At 39.7% G+C, this 18,221-nt stretch overlaps 1 pseudogene; it reads right to left on the reverse strand.

The window, feature by feature from the left end:
• Positions 1-12,837: 12,837 nt before the first annotated feature.
• Positions 12,838-14,648, reverse strand: LOC148030968 (uncharacterized; annotated as a pseudogene).
• Between the last annotated feature and the right edge of the window lie 3,573 nt (positions 14,649-18,221).

Here is an 18,221-nt window from a genome sequence, read left to right on the forward strand (position 1 = left end):
TGCAAGTTGGCAATTAGACGAAAACGCCGATTGTCTATAGAACACGTACGACGATTTGGTGAGTTTCAATTTGAGATCATTGATCAGGCGATTGCAGACTTTCAGCAAACGGTAATTTGAAGCTAGCATTTTTCATGCATTGTACTCTCAAGCTAATTGAAAACCATACACAATAAGATTGGGTCTTGTTGGCAAATTTTGTATCCAGGGGGGTGACGGTTCTCAGTTTTCTACGAGTTGCCATATTGGACCCACTTATAGGTCAACCACTTATTGGATCCCATACATATTTTCAAAAATGTGGGCAGCTTGCTATGGGACCACATCACAGGAAAGAGAGACACTATAGGGTCACGAATGGATTTAAAGGAGATAGGTAAGATGGAGGCGCTTTGGCCGCAGTTGAGTGCTGAAGGGGGAGTGCAGCTTCCTCGCGCTCCCTGGGTTTTGTCTACCAAAGAAGAGCGCATTGTGAAGTAAGTAATCAAGTCTATCTGCACTCCGACGGGTATGATGCGTTCTCTCAGGTCCGCATTTTCTAAAGATGACCAGATTTCTGGGCTAAAATCCCATGATTGGCATAAGATATGTCAGGTTTGTGAATAGAATGGATTTTAATTAGCGTGGACATTTTGAAATTTGAAAAGTGACCATTATTCTTAATGCTTTCTCATTTGCAGCAGTTTGTCCTACCGATCGCGATCGCGGGATGCCTAACTCCAGAAATTCGTGGGGCCATCTACAAGCTGTCGACTTTGGTGCAATGGATCTCACAGAAAGAGATTAAGATGTCCTCTATTGAATCTGCAAGGTGGGGAGCAGTTGAGACGGTCTGTCTCTTTGAGAAATACCTGCCCACTAGCATACTCACGATACAAGTTCACCTTCTTGTGCATCTTGTGGATGAAGTGGAGATTGCTGGACCTGTCCATACGCGATGGATGTTCTTCCTGGAGCGCTTCATGAAAACCCTGAAAGGCTTTGTGCGACAACGAGCTCGTCCGGAAGGTAGCATGGCAGAAGGTTGGTTGGTGTCAGAGGCGTTAGTGCATATCTCACAATGGCTACCAACGGTGGAACCAGACAATGAAATGCTATGGACGATGACAGGCTGACTGGAGATGTGGTGGTTGGAAATGGGGTAGAAAAAAGAATGAATGCCTCAATGGAAGAGAAGGTGAATCGCTTTTGTATGTTGCACCATGCCTCCATGGAGACGTGGCTCGCCAAGTACTAGATTGCAAGGCAAGATCGAGAGGAAGCGCGAGCTGAATTCCGACACAGTACGCGTCACCGACCGATTCGATATCCCGAAGGCATGGAGGAGATGCCGCGGTTTATGTCAACACGATGGTTGCATGGAGCCTTGACCGCAGCATCCAGCGAAGGGACAGAGGTCTCAATGGAGGAGTGGGAGTTCTCGAGGGGATGTAGTCCAAAGGTAATGAGGGGTTTAGAATGTGTCGTATCTAAATTTGCTTGCTACATCTAATTTGAGTGTTTCAACGTGCAGTACAAAATATATAGTGCAGCGTGGTCGCGCGGACGGCATTTTCGGGTGGAGCGTATTGACAAAATGCGCTCCACAATGGACTGTGGTGTCATGGCAAGGTTTGAGCAAGAGAGCCGGCGACGAGCAACGGATCTAAACACGGTTGTGGATGAGATGGAGTATTTTGGGAATTTACAAAGTATTATTACGGTGGATTACCGTAGCTTCTCCATGATAATATTCGATGTGCAGTGGTTCAAAGTGGTACTTGGATGAGCTAGCGCAACAATTCGACGAGGTCCATCTGGATTTCTCAAAATAGATTCCGAAAAAAAATGGATGGATTTGCGCGACACCTTTGTGTTGCCGGCCCATTGTGAACAAGTACAACTAGGCGTTTGCTTGCTAATTGTAATACGACATGGTTTATGTCACAATGGTTTGAAGACGGTTTGTAAGTGTTTGTGAACAGGTAATCTTCTATCCAAATCCCCGACAACCTCGATGGTGGTATGTTATATCTTCAACTCCTCGAGGTGCGAGAGTATTCGATCAAAGCGATGTTCCAAGCATAGATGAAGAAAATATGCAAATAGAGGGATCGAAATTACAAGGGGTGGAGGCCACCGCAAGCTTGCAGCTCGCATCGGCTAACAATGATCGAAATACAGAAGTCGTAGAATTTTTTGAGAACGAGGCAGACTCGTTCTTTTGTGGTGACATGTCTATCGACCTTCCAGTGTATGCAGAGTTGTGTCAGGAGATTAACATGGGACCATAGAATACTTCATTCTTGGAGAATTGTATTACTCAATTCGTTGTTTAGATCTTCCATAAAGGTAAATAAGATATGCATTTTAAGAGGGATTTTTCAAAAATGATTTATATTAATGTGCTTTGTATAGTTTAAATTGATTATTCTAACATTATTTTTTATCTGTGCAGGTATCGACATTTTCAGGATGAGTCGAGGGATGAGCGATGAGGAGTTTCAGGAGATGATGGCACGTATGTCTCCAGATCAGCTCGCGAGATTCAGAGAGATAGCAGATCAGGAGCTGTCTCGTTCTTCGTCAGGGCGCTCTGCTAGATCAGCTTCAGCGCGATCAGATGCTTTAGCTTCGAGCAGACGATCTCGACGCTCGCGACTTGGGCCAGAGGGAGGGACTGCGACTGCAGGAGGATCAGGGGGGTGCTGCTGTGGAGACACGGACGCGGTGTCTCCGTCTCGTCGTTCAGCTGGAGCTCGGTCACCTCCAGGATTTGTCACACCTGTGGGGACGTCCACTCCAGTTACTCCAGCTTTTGTGCAACCGTCGGCAGATGTCACGCCTTTTGGTGGCACTCCTTTTGGTGGCACCCCCTCTAGTGGCACTCCTTTTGGTGGCACACCCTCTGGTGGCACCCGTTTGAGTGGCACTCCGAGAGAGGATACCCCCGTCGGTACACCGGATGTTCAGGGGTCTCCTGGATATGCCCAGGAGCGTGGACGGAGATGGGAGAGGGCCCATACAAGGCACACTCCTAGGGATTATGGATACCTAGTGGATGGCAGGTCAGGAGCCATCATCATGAATGATGAGGGGAGGAGGGTGATGGCTCGCATGAGGGAGTTGTGCCAACAAGTTTTTCGGCACAACGTCCTGGATCATTGGAGGAACATACCGGAGGGGAGCAAGGAATACATAGTAGCATCCTTGCACGAGGAGTTCCCAGTGCCAGCCGCAGTGGATAGATTCTCTACGGGCTGGATGATGGATTGCATGCGTGCATACATGTCACATAGACAATCCGACGCATGCAAGGCAATCAAGAGTGGGGCTCCAAAGCCCGAGTGGTTAGATGCAGACGACTGGCACCGACTGAGGGAGGAGGCTACAAATTCGCCAGGACGTTGGAGTCAGCAACGGGAGGCGGCGAGGGCACGAATCGAGACTGGATCGGTACATCATCTTGGGAGTGGCGGCCATAGGACATATTTGGAGGACTTTGTAAGTTTCTCTTTTGTTTTGCTTTTTTTTTTTTTTAGAGATATTCTTTGTACTTACAATCATATTTCTAACAGTTAGCATTTTGTTTTCTTTGCAGCACTCCATTACAAATCGCGATCCGCAAGGCCTTGAGACTCGATATGCGGAGAGGCACGGTCTCAGATCATTGATCGACCGATTGTATAGACATGGCGGCCCAGTAAGTCACTCATCTTTCTTGTCCGTAGTTACCATGAGATATTTGAATGCATTATTGTATGGTGGATTGATATGTTGTTTCTTTTTCTGCAGAATCCGTTTGATGCTCCTTTACAGCGGGAAGAGCTTTCGGGGGACGATGATTTGTAGCTCGCCCTTGGATCCTTAGAGCTCACATACCTTTAGTTTTTAGTCGCCCGATCTATGTAGACATTTTTTATGTATTAGAGATATTGTTTTATGATTGTACCAATCGCATTTTATGCGATATCATGTATTTATTTCATCCATCAGTTTTATGATTTCAATATACATTCTTTTTGTTTGCAAACGCTTTGTATGCAGCAATGCAGAAACTATTTTGTATGGCTCTCATACAGCACACAGTGCTATATGTGGCAAGGCAAAGCTGCCCTACCACAAAAAAAAAATTTCTCTGTTACCGTCGCTATTTGCGTCGCAAATTTACTGCACGCGTCGCTATTGTCGTCGCTATCAGCGTCGCAAATTCTCTGTAACCGTCGCTATATGCGTCGCTATTTACGTCGCAAATGCGACGCATATAGCGACGGTTATAGCGACGATTCTATGGCGTCGTCAATAACGACGCTTTTTGCGACGACGGGGGCAAATTTTGTTGTTTGTATTTTCGTCGCTTTAAACGTCGCTATAAGGTCTATATCTTGTAGTGCAAGTGACCTCATACAGTTTGTATTGTTACGTATACATAACTCAATAATAATTATTTTACCATTTTGTTCATCTTGGGCCCTATACTTCTTATTGTGTATTGTCATTTGACATATTGTTAACTTAAACTATGTTATTGTGTCTACATTTGATATATAAAGATAACTCCGCATGAGTAAACAATAAGGGTTGCATTTAATATCACCTTTAATAAGGTGTAAAAATTATAGGCTCTGTTGTGTATAAAACAATGTAAAAAATGTGTTCAAAAGTTTCAAAATAAATGTGATTTTGGATGTAGATCACTTGATGCACTTGTTTTCATGATTGTAGATATGCCCATAAGTTTTATTTCTTAGTTAAGAAAATGTATCAATGAGGCCTGTAAGAAACTAAAAAGAGATTTATCTTTTTGAGTTATTTGGAAAATAATGCTAAATCACATTAGCATAGCTATAAAGATGTAAGAAACTTGTAAACTATCACCATTCAGTAATATACAAATAGTCTCTTCATCTCTCCAACTTCTCTAAGCTTTCATGACTTCTCTCACCTCTTTTCTATCAATCCAATATTCCTCTCACCTCCTTTTTCTCATTCTAATGTTTTTCTCTCCTCGTTAATCTTTCACTCCTTGTTTCTCTTCCTTATGCACTCTTCTCTCTTCTGTCTAGTCTCCTTCATGACAAGTTGTATCAGAGCCTTGGCCTTTGGTTCCAATTAGTCATAGCCTAATCAAGATTTTCCTATTTAGACACTCATTCCAAGGTTACATAGGTATAGATCTTGAAGGAGATTAATGTAGAGTAAGATATGTGACTAAGTGCCAAAATTGAAGTAGAAAATGAAGCATTTGCGATAAAAATGAGGAGACAATAAAGTTCAATAAGCAAAAGTGAGTATCTCAAAATGTGTTGGAAGTGTTCTTTCAGCAAAAGTGAGTATCTCAAAATGTGTTGGAACTTTAGCACTACAAAGTAGCTACCTAATCTAGAGACTGAAAATAGTGTTTATGAGGCCAAGTCAATAGAAAAGGATGCCAAGAATGAGGCTGTGCTTTCAGATCTTGAATATGAGCTCATTTGCCCCTTTGATTTTAATGGAATCACTTGTTGCCAATGCAAATGCAAAGGAAATGAATCGATTATTAGATAATAAGTGACGAAGAGGCTTAAAAGAGGCAAAAAACACCAAATTTCTCATGATTGGGGGGGAAGAGGCACATTTTTTCAATGCCTTTTGAATCCTCATGAAATCCTCAATTCACAACTATTGGAATTGATAGCAACATTCTTGGCCATGATCTCTTTATTTTCTTTGTTGTTGATCACCACTTGAATTGCACAAAGTGATGCAAGATGTGGAAAATGGAATATCTAGTCTTTTTCTCTTCCTTTTCTCTCTAGCCTTGTGGTGGTGGGTGTTCATAACGGCTAGGAGGGAGAGGGGAAAGGGGTGTCAAAAAATAATATGATGCCAGCTATGGTTTAAAGATGTATGAAGATGGTTGTTAGCGGCTATCTGGAGCATTAGTGGGTTGTCTAAGCAATCTCGAAATCATAAAAAATAAAGGGATTTTATGGAATCTTTTATGGTAAGTCTCATTATATTTAAAAATTAAAAAAAAATTATATAACGAGTGTATGTTTGAATTTTCTTGTGAAAAATTTTTAAAAAATCTAAATGGTTGGATCAATGTACTTTTATGATAATAATTGGTTTTTTAAAAGATGTTCATAAGCAAAAATTTATAGAAAATGGGATTTTGAGAAGAATTGAATGATTAGATGGATCCCAATGTTATAAAATAATAAAAATATGTTTATGTAATATCTCTATGGATTCCATGGCATGGAGATTGCTTCAACATGGCCACACATTGTGTATTAAGACGCATTCTTATGTGATTTTCTCCATTTCACTACGTACTCGAGAATATGACAATGCTTGCAAAATCTGTTGATAGGGGGTGGTGAGAAGGGAAAAATGAGATTAAATTTGCTTATGTGCTTGGATTTTTATTAGTCCCACAATATATTGTAAAAGGTAAGGTAATATAATTAGTGAGTCATTGAATTGCAATCGTAAGATCCTTATTCAATATTTCATTTCAATTTTCTCTTTCCAATTTGTCTTTGCACTTCAATAAATTTTGAAAGATTTGTTTTCAAGAATTCATATAATTTCTAGTTTCTTAGATTAGTATGCCTTCACCATGTAGAATATTTCCACCAAGAGAAAAGGTAGATGTTAGGGTAATAGTGGGACAAAAGAGAGGTTACCCTTCCTCACTATTAAAGATCTTGAGAAGGGGTGTGACAATCCAATTTAGGAAAAACTTTGCCCACCTCCTAGTGATTTGGAGCACGTATGGGAAGCTCCTCATGTCAAAGGGGTTTTAGTCAAAAGGTCGTATCCACCGGGGATCAAAGAGAGAAGGAAGTAGAGAATAGGAGATAGAAGAGACGAAAAAGAATAGACAAGAGGTACACAAGATAAAGAAAAAGCTTAATGAATTAAAGCACTATGTATTGATAGAACTCGAGAAGATGAACAAAATCCTTGTCTAGGACTACTCAAAAGCAATCTCCAAGCATTAGATCTCCTAGAGCTCCCTAGTAGACTAAAAATGCACACCAAATATTAACTTCTTCTCCACTTCTTAGATCACAAATACGATGTTTTCATTGGCTCCAAAAGGGGAGTAAAACTCCATGACACCTTGTCAGAATTCTCCTAGATCACTTCTTCTCCCAAATTTTTGCTACTTGTAAACTGCAATCGTGCACTCCCACGATTTTGGAAGCCCTTCTTTTTGCATGAAATCTCCAAAACTGGCTGAAAATCCCCTTGTTTTTTAACATGTCACCCTATTTTAGAAGCTTTCTACAACTTTTTAGGAACCCCTTCTCTTTCATCAAAGAATTATGGAATACAAGGATAAATGTATGTCAAAATTACAACATTAAACAATACCATGAACATAATTTAAGATATGTTATGAATAATTGTATTATCCCATTTTAACAAAAGTCTCCCTATGCATGGATATTTCAAGAAAAACAAGAGTTTTCTAAGCATAAATAGGATAAAAAACCTTAACTTTCAAATAGAAATATATTATATAAATTGGACTATGTAAGTAAATGTATTTTTATTTCAGAACATCACAAAACAACCGAAATACCCATGTTTAAATCATGCATAAAGCTTGTTAGAATGACCACCCTAAAAGGAGCAAATGGTCTTGAATTTGATAATATTAGCCTTAATGAATATTATACTTATGTTTATTGGCATCTAATTATTCGAGAAATTGGCTAATCTCTTTTAATGCAATATGCATTACGGATCTCATGGAGATATATACGATTCACCAAAAACTTTTTGATTGGATAACCAATACTTGAAATTGTTAATTTTATTCAATCGCATGTCTTTTGGAAAATTTGCTACCACCTTGCTTGGAGAGGTCACTCACAAATATGTAAGCATATCATGTAGGTTCAAACGAATGGATTTTTGAAACATTATATTTGTGCACCTTTTTACATACATAAGGATACCACATAAAGGGGTTATTCATACATCGAATAGAAAAAGGATGTGTTTTATTTAGGAATAATCCACAAATAAGGATAGCGTTAAATATGCTTTTAGTGCACATGATGTAGAGGATTCACATATAGCGAATCCCCTAAGAAACCGCTTGGTTTAATTCTACAAGCATGTATAAAAAATTTGCACAAGGACATTCTCACTATCTTTAAGATTCAAAAGTATTCTTATTGGCTTATTCAAAATCAATATGACTTTATTGTAAATTTTTCTAATAATAGTTTTTTGATTCCTACATTTACTATCACTTCATGTCATGTGGCCATTCATGATGAGGAAAAAAGTGGTCTACATTATGTGGCCAATTTGTATGATAATATTTTTTAAAATCCTACATTTCATGCTAATTCATGTTATATGGCCATTTCTAATTTGAGAAGAGTAGCCATATTGATTCTTTTTCTTATTTAATTAACCTTGCAAAAAAGTAGGGTATATTGGTTTCAAAAAGTCAAGAAACAACTTTGATTATGATTAAAAATGATTATATATATGTTATCTTTCAAATTTTCTTAATCTTAACCAACATGTGTTACGTTCTATTATATTGAAGCAGTATAGGCAATTGTAAGATAAGTAAAAGGCATTTACATTGGCCACACTTGTTCTCCTCTTCATTATAATTTGTACATTTGCCAATTTCAATTTAACTGTATTAAGAAGATGCCTTGATTGGGTAAATTGGAAATGTTAGCAGTTCTTAAGTTGTCCTTTTGTTTCATAGATCATCTTGCAATAGTTAACAATCCATTCATTAGTAAATATTTTATCATTGGAAAGCTAGTATATGAGAAAGATCCATGGAGTATATACCTCTTAAATATTATCACCTTGAAAAACACATATAGCACATATGGAACCATATATCTACATATTGAAATCCACCTATCCATACCTTCTATTGGTGATTATGTAACATGTATTTCTTGGAAAGAAGATAAGCTCCCTTATAGTAGTGCAATTTTCATCAATGTATTTGGAAATAAACGCAAAAATGTAGTTCGAAGAGTTTCAAATTAAAAAATACTTTGAGGATTTCATGATTTTATTATTTTGAAAAAATTCTTCTATGTCTCCTTCAGATGATTCTATTAAGATTTATATTTTATCTATTAGATATTGAAAAAATATTATTATTATTGATCAAATGTAAGACATGAGTTTTTATAGTACATACTTCTTCCTTGTGAAACTTGACTTCACCACCACCAAATCCACAATCCCTAAAAGAATTACTAAAAGAGAATCTAGTAAGGTGTACTCTTTTACTACTATAAGAGCATCAACATGCACTCTTTGCTTATCCACACATGCCTTCTCTAGCCAAACATATATAAAGGTAAAATCAAAGAGACTAGAAGATCTCAAATGGCTCTTCAAAGGCAATATAGTTGGCCATCTAGAGACCAAGCAAGACATGACATAGCTAGATCATGACCGTGCTTATCATTACCATCCACTCATACTCCTAAGAAGAGGTAAGCATGACACCGTGAGGCAAGGGGATCCACCTAAGCTATCAGATGGCTAAGAAAAATAAAGGAAGAAGAAGTTGGGATTATCCATGTCACACATGGAACCATGCACATGATCACCATGATAACTCCATAATGATGCATGTCTTGTGACCATCTAAGAAATGTCTACCATATTGATTGATGTAGCATGGAATACTCCAAGAGCTAATGAGAAAAGAAGGTTGAAACAGCTCTTGAAACCTATATACTCAAAAGGTGAAGCAACCCAAAAAAGCTCCCATATAGATCAAGCTATGTCCCGTAGCACACAATTGAATCCAATCATAAAGGTCAAATTCAAAATGAAGAATCCAATTATAATATAACTATGTGTAGGACTAATAGTAACAACAAGAGAAACATAAATGTAGTTACCTTAAGTGGTGATCTTATGTCCCAAATAAGGAAACATTGACATAAAAAATATAACTTAAATATATGCAAAAAGTATTGCAGGTATTGAGTTTGAAAGTGCATCTGAATCAGGGATTCAAAAAGCTTTCATAAAAGGTGAAGGCAAGTGAAATTTAGGGAAAGAGAGAAAGAGAGGGTGAGGGTGAGGGTGAGAGAGGGAGAGTAAATGTGAGAGAGAGAGGAAGAGAGAAAAGGAAATGAGAGAGGAAGAGGAGAGAGAAAGAGAAATGTGAGAGAGAGAAGAGAGAAAAATCATTAAACCCAATAAGGAAAGAGAGAAAGAGAGGGCGAGGGTGAGGGAGGGAGAGGGAGAGCAAATGAGAGAGGAAGAGAAAAAGAGAAAAGGAAATGAGAGAGGGAGAGGAGAGAGAAAAAATGAGAGAGGAAGAGGGTGAGGGTGAGGGAGGGAGAGAAAATGAGAGAGGGAGAGAAAGAGAGAAAAGGAAATGAGAGAGAGAGAGGAGAGAGAAAAATCATTAAACCTAATAGGAAAAGAGAGAAAGAGAGGGTGAGGATGAGGGAGAGGAAATGAGAGAGGGAGAGAAAGAGAGAAAAGGAAATAAGACCTTACAATAAGCTCATCCTAGGCTCATAGGGGTTAGGCTCATCCTCAACAAACCTAATAGATATATGGCTAGAGAACCCTAGCACACTTGTGCCTCCTATCATAATGTTCTTTTTGCAAAGAGACCTCTCATACATGGGGCTTGTCCTAGCCTCCACCACACAAATATACAACGAAGGCAATCAGCCTATCACTTAGAAAAACATTCATTTTTCATAACGTAAATTCAAAAATAACTTTGGATATTCCATAAAAATCAATCTCGTCTTAAAAAGACAAATACAAAAAACTAAAATAGCATCATTCATATGCTTTGCAAAACTAAAATAGCATGACCACAAGATCTCTTAGGAAACTCATCTTCAACTATCAAATTTAATTTTCAAATATAATATAAAATCACTTGCAAGGAAGGATACTCTTTGATCATTAACCCTCTTTCTTTCTTAGAATAGTCTTAAGAATAAATTTCTGCTCTAACAAGCATATATTTGATCATAATAACTATTTTAAGGTTTATTCCATGAGTAGTAGTAGTATATATGCAACCATCAAGCTAGAGATCATGCTTTGGTATCTGTGGAGATCCCAATCTCATGCCCTCATAGAGATTGTAGTGTGCAATAGTGTGGAGAGAAGGTGGGTGAGTTGTAAATGGTAAAGGAGAAATCTATTGATGATGGAGAGAAGATGAGGTGAATCGCCAATTCTATTCTTAGTGAGTGCAACCTACCCATAGTATGACATCCATGACCGATTGAAATCAGTAAGACTTTGAAATCCTACCTCGAGTATTATAACTATTGTTTTGTGGTGGATTTTCTTGCCATAATTCAATGTCAATTTGTGTTTGTGTTTTCCACGGTGTGTTGATCATGGTGTCAAATGCTTTAGTCGGATCTCTCTCTCTTTCCCCTCTCTTCTCTCAACCCTTCTCTCTCCCTCAATCTTCCCTCTTTCTCTCTTCCTATACACTCCCTAAATCATTGTCTCCTCTCTTTTCTTTCTCTCTCTCTCTTTCTATTTCTACCTCTCTCACTTCTCTCCTCTTCTTCTCTAACTTTACTCTCTCCCTAACTCTTGTCTCTCTATTCATCTCTATATAAGTAGTTGTAGTCGTAGTCATAGTCGTAGTCGTGGTCGTGGTTCTAGTCGTGGTTGTGGTGGTCGTGGTCGTGGTTGTGGTGGTCGTGGTCGTGGTCGTGGTCGTCATAGTCATAGTCATAGTCGTAGTCGTGGTCGTGGTCGTGGTTATAGTCGTAGTCATAGTCGTAGTCATAGTCGAAGTGGTGGTCCTCATGGTGGTGGTTGTTGAAAACTGCGAGGAAGACGAAAGGCGAAAGGAAGAGAGGAGAGAAGAGAGATATGAGACATCGGAAGTGGAACCCCAGAAGTGTGTGATCAACCTGTTGGAAACTGCGTGAAGACGAAAGACGAAAGGAAGAGAGGAGAGAAGAGAGATATGAGAGATCGGAGAGGAGAGATGAAAGACGAAAGGAAGAGAGGAGAAAAGAGAGATATGGGAGACCGAAAGTGGAACCCTAGAAGTGTGTGATCAACCTGTTGAAAACTGCGAGGAAGACGAAAGACGAAAGGAAGAGAGGAGAGAAGAGAGATATGAGACACCGGAAGTGGAACTCCAAAAGTGTGTAAACTGAGCACAAATGATAGGAATATATAGAGAAGACCTGGGGCGCTATATATAGACAAACTATATATAGCTAACACTATATATAGCTAACACCTCCGCTCAAATAAAGGTCCCTTATTATGGATGAAAAAACCCTTGGGGGCTCAAGGAAAAAACCCACACCTCTATATAGACCTACCGTTATATTAATATTCAAAATATGAAATTACAAAGTTGAACTTACAATTCATAGGCATCAAAGGAGCTACATCACTCCTGAATCACAGCAGCCTATTTAGAGACATCAAAAGAGCTTTATCACTCCTAAATATACAACATGTAAAATAAGGATAAGCGACATTGCTGCAAAAGATAAAATCTCCAAGAAATTTCTTCAATTGAACTTGGGATGTAAGCAGTATATCTGTCACATCAAAACTTAAAGAAAAAACATTAAAGTGACATTAGAACAACACAAAGTCTATAGAGACGGTTCGCGACGTCGCTCTTTAGACAACATAACACATGTGGGACCCCATGAAGAGAATATAAATAAAACAATTTGTCATTAGTTGGAATACAGACGCTCATCAGCTGGAAAGAATATAAATGAAATAATGTGTCATCAGCTGGAATATAGACCCTCATCAACTAGAATAACGAACAAGGACGATCATCAACTGGAAAGAATATAAACAAAATAATATGTCATCAGCTAATGTATCAGTTGGAATATAGACCCTCATCAGCTAGAATAACGAAGGACGATCATCATGAATCTAAGTAAAAGTCAAGACATTAAGAAACTCTCACAATGAGTACCCTGAATTACTGTTTGCCTCACAACCTGCTCCCTGACTTGCCCATCCTTAATTCTAAAAGAAAGCACTTCATCAGCATGCCCAACTAGATTTTGCATAGTCTGTTCCTCTAGATTATTCGTCTGGCCACAACAACTGCTCTGCGGGGAAGCCAAGAACCCTCGGTCCAAAGGTTCATCCAAAACATTGCTGACATCATCTGGGGTAACATATCCATAGCAGTGGCTTGAGACTGCACCGGTCGCATTAGAGCCATATTAAATAAAATTTGCTGCATACTTGGGGCAGATAGCTCATCTCTGAACTTCTTAATGACAACACGGCCCAAAATACCACATTGAATATCATGACTCTGATGTGCACACACAAAGATATGCATGCCATGCAGCCTCTCTGGTACCCATTCTCGGTTATGTACTAGGACTTCTTCCACAAAGGCATCCACATCAAAATGAGTTAATCCCCTGTATCGAACAAAGTCTGAAAATATCAGTACATCCCCATTGGAGGAATCGGTCGCGATTTGCAAATAGTTAATCGAGTTTTCATAGACATGTCCTTCTTCCTTGCTTTGATTGCAGTTGCAAGAAACCGTGGAAGCCGATCAAACTCGGCAGCATCCACAACAAGAGGCCAGCTCTGAGGCTCTTTGAAGCACAGAAAAACATGCCGTTCAACGAGTGGAAGGCTGCAGAAGGGAGAATATAAGGAGGAGAGTAGTCTGTATTCAGGCTTCCAGATCCAAGGGATTCAAAGCTCCCGGGTCCATGAAAAGGAGGAGCAGACACCATGGCAAGCAGGAATCAGGGCGAGCAAACACACAATCAGCAGAATTTCAAATCTGTGAGAGATGGGACACGTCATTAGAAATGAGAACCGAGTGGAAGAGGGGGTCAATGAGGGAGAGGAAATGGTCTGGTGAAGGTCACCATGGCTAGAGTTTTTGACAAGTGATGGGGATGCTTGAAACTACAGGGACGGAGGATGAATGCTACAAAAGAGAAGCTCCTCCTGCCTGAGTGAAATCTTGTTGTCAACGGATGAAGTTCGCACAAGCCTTTGCTCTCTAGACATCGCCATGGCCTTGTAGAGCTTCGCCTACACTCTCTATCGGTGTATTACAATCATCTAATGGTTGGCTGGCATCGATCTCTTGCTCGCTAACAGGCTAGGGTTTTTACTTCCCATCTTTTCAGGAGAATGGCGGGGAACGATGGTTCTGGTTCAGAGACATGCATCAAAGAAGGACCTGTGCTCACCATGATGAACTAAGATTCCTGTCGTGACCATCTGAAAAGGACCTGTGCTCACCATGATGAACTAAGATTCCTGTCGCGACCTGTGCTCCCATCTGAAAAAGAAGTACAACCGTATTCTCTAGATCAAGGAGAGCAAGGCCCAAGGGAAGACCATCAACAAAGAGCAGGAAGAGGTTCTGAAAACTAAGATTCCTGTCGCGACACTCATCGATGAGTACGAGAAGCTTCAGCAGCCCCTGCTGGTTACAGTAAAAGAGGAGGTTGCAGAAAGGGAGAAGGAACTGATGGGTGGCAGCAGCTTACCTTTGTAGCTACACAAGGATGCGTATCCAGATTTGCTATACCTCAACAACAGCTTTGTTCTTGGAACAGCAGAATATCGTTACTAGAAAGTGCTTCCGCTCTTATAAATCTTTTTCTCTCTTTCTCTGCCTTCCGCCTTTCCTCTCACACAGTTTGCTCGCCTTCTTCTCCAAGAACACTCTCTCGTCAGTGGATCGTCTTGTGGCACCGTGCCATGGCTGGCGCTTTGTCCTTTCAGGTTGCATTCAAAAACAGATGCCGCATTAAAAAACGGATGCTGCAAAAGGTGGAGACGAAGAACTTGCTTTTCTGCCCATCGTCTTGTCCTCGTCTCCAGCTTTTGCCCTCGCTTGTCTTCCCCATTGCACTTATAGGCTTAGGCCTCATAGGGTCGGTAGTGTGCCCCCATATCTCGCAGGCGTTGCTGGGCTCTGATACCATTTTGAAAACTGCGAGGAAGACGAAAGACGAAAGAAAGAGAGGATAGAAGATAGATATGAGACACCAGAAGTGGAACCCCAGAAGTGTGTGATCAACCTGTTGGAAACTGCGAGGAAGATGATAGACGAAAGGAAGAGAGGAGAGAAGAGAGATATGAGACACTGAAGTCTGCGAGGAAGATGAAAGACGAAAGGAAGAGAGGAGAGAAGAGAGATATGAGACACTGGACTTCAGTGTCTCATATCTCTCTGCTCTTCCTTTCGTCTTTCATATTCCTCGCAGTTTCCAATAGTGGTGGTCATGGTCATGGTCGTGGTCGTGGTCATGGTCGTGGTCGTAGTCGTAGTCGTAGTCGTGGTCATGGTCGTCGTCGTGGTCATGGTTGTGGTCGTAGTCGTGGTTGTGGTCGTGGTCGTGGTCACGGTTGTAGTCATAGTCGTAGTCATGGTCGTGGTTGTAATCGTAACGTAGAAAAAGAGAGAGAGATGGAAGGAGAGGATAACAATTTAAGAAAGAAAAAAAGAATGATAACAAAAAATATATATTTGTCGTAAGTAGACAAAATGAAAAACAATGAAGGTCTTATTGTTCAAGATCACGAGGCGTATCTTAATCAGCGTGTCCCATGAGCTTAAGATTTTGTGGGAGGGAATCACCGTGCAAGATATGAGCAAGCACGATGGTCGACGCTCTGCCAATATTCGAGCCATTCTCATGTGGACGATGCATGACTTTTTGGGATTCGGAGAGTGCTCAGGTAAATAGGCTTCCGTTCTCGTTGGTAATATCTATATTTTATCTCGTTCAAGCTTATCTTCATTGGGTCATGGTGTTGGAACAGGTTTGGTTACCTCCGATTAACATGCATGTCCATTGTACGGGCCACAGTTAGACTCCCGAAGGTCACGAACCATGAAGAAGATGGTATATCAAGGACACGCCGCTTTCTTGCCAGAGGGTCATGAACTCAGGGAAGGTTTTCTTGGACGACCTCCAACACATATGAATGTCGCAAGTTGGTACGAGTTGAAAATGTTCCACGCGGAGTCACATCCAAACAGAATGCGGCGGTTCTCAGTTTTCTACGAGTTGCCATATTGGACCCACTTATAGGTCAACCACTTGTTGGATCCCATACATATTTTCAAGAATGTGGGCAACTTGCTATGGGACCACATCACAGGAAATAGAGACACTATAGGGGCACAAATGGATTTGAAGGAGGTAGGCAAGATGGAGGCGCTTTGGCCGCAGTCGAGTACTGATGGTCGCATGCAGCTACCTTGCACTCCTTGGGTTTTGTTCACTAAAGAAGAGCACATTGTGAAGTAAGTAGTCAAGTCTATCCACACTCAGACGGGTGTGCACCACAACAGAAACGAGGCATAGACGCGCATGTTAGACGTGCAAAGTCAGGTGCGTCTATCATTGCGTCTATATGTGTGTGTAAAAGAGTGTGTAAATAGATACAAATTTTGCGTCTATATATCCGCATAAATAGACGCGAATATAGACGCGTTTTCAGACGTGTAATTATTAACCACCTGAAATTAGACTTAATATAATAAAAAAATCAGAGTTAATAAATATTTTTGCATTGCTCTCTAATGAATGGCAGTTCTTCCAGTTGACAAGCCTGATATAAGTAATTAGCGACAAGCGACACAAACCTTATTATACAATTAGTAGCAAGCATTGCATGTATCTCGTAATTTCTCTACTTGAAGATGATAAAAAATACTTCCTTTTTATTATGGAAAATTCAATTTAGCTTTAAACTTGACTATTGATTCTTGAGTATGCACTTGTGCGTATGATATTTTCCATAGAATTAAGAATACACATTGAATCATTAAGCGAATTAAGTATGTTACAATGAATGATCCATCTCATCTTCAATGAGATCAGCCCTTGCTAAACTATCTACTTCTAGGTCTATGTTACTAAGAGGTAACGAAACAAATAAGTCTATCCCACTATCAGATGTGTTGCTATATTGCTCAATAACTTCATCAATATCATCAACCACATTATTATCCTCTTTTGCGTTTCCTTGAACATTCTCACAAGGTTCATCTTGTACTATATCACGCATATCATCCATTATGGTGTCATCATGTACATCATCATTAATTGTTGGATTGTCATCTGCTATCTCTATGTCGGTAATATTACAATATATTGGTTTTGAACGATTAGATATAGGAATGACATACCACCATCAATTATTGTTTACCATTGGATGATACACAACCTGTATTTGAAAAACAAAAGAAAGAAACTTAAATACTTAGTATATTGTGTATATGTATCACATGTATATATATAAAAATTTTAGCTTTTACATATATACATGCTCACATTGTTGAGATAGTACTAATGTGTCATTCTTGTTTTGGTAAAATTTTGTAAAGTCAATGATTACAAAACCACTTGGATGATGTCTAATTGTGCAATGCTCACCATTTGTTACCACTTCTTTAAACCACTTCACATCCAGTACATATATAAAGAATCGTCTGAGGTCAAGCTTCAGAATATCTTCGATCAAGCCACAATAACCTTCCATGGTACCATTGGCATCCTCGAAGTGAGCAAGGACACCACAATCTTGGGTATTTCTCTTTTCATCTATACGTTGAGTTCGAAGATGTTTACCCTCACACCAAATAGCATTGAATAATGTGCACTAGTAGTAAAAGATTAAGATCAAACATGTCAATTTATTATATAAAATATAACTAGAAACAAATTAATTGATAGTATGTCTCACCTTTGATAAGCAACCTCGTGTGTATTCCCACTCTTCTTGAGATATATTAATGTCCTCCGCTTTTTCCATTCTCTCCGTTTCCTCATGTAACCAATCTATATCAATATGACGTGGGAGCGCATTTAGATGATCTGGAAACGAGACATTGCGTCCATATCTGGTGCGAAATGCTTGTCTTTCGCTTTTTCTTCTTGTCCTTGCTTCATTATATAGTGTCACCCATTTACTCATTACATCACTATTGAGCACACAAAAACTATTTAACTTACGAAGTTCTTCTTTTGTTAGCACTTTACTCATTCCTTTTCCTTGAGAGGTAATCCTCAAGTCTTCATCGTCTTTCCATAGTCATGGTTGAGATGGGTCCACTTCAACAAGATATTCAGAGATATAAACAAGGGGTGATTGTACTAACCAACCCTCAGCCATGCTTTCCTCAGGCCATGCTTTTTGCCTCACAAAATCTTTCAAGGTTTTCATGAAGCGCTCAAGAAAAAACATCCACCTTG

The sequence above is a fragment of the Lygodium microphyllum genome, chromosome 9 (genome assembly GCF_053477565.2).
Source record: "Lygodium microphyllum isolate KBCC chromosome 9, Lygodium_microphyllum_v1.1.10, whole genome shotgun sequence".
In the NCBI taxonomy this organism is placed as follows: domain Eukaryota; kingdom Viridiplantae; phylum Streptophyta; class Polypodiopsida; order Schizaeales; family Lygodiaceae; genus Lygodium; species Lygodium microphyllum.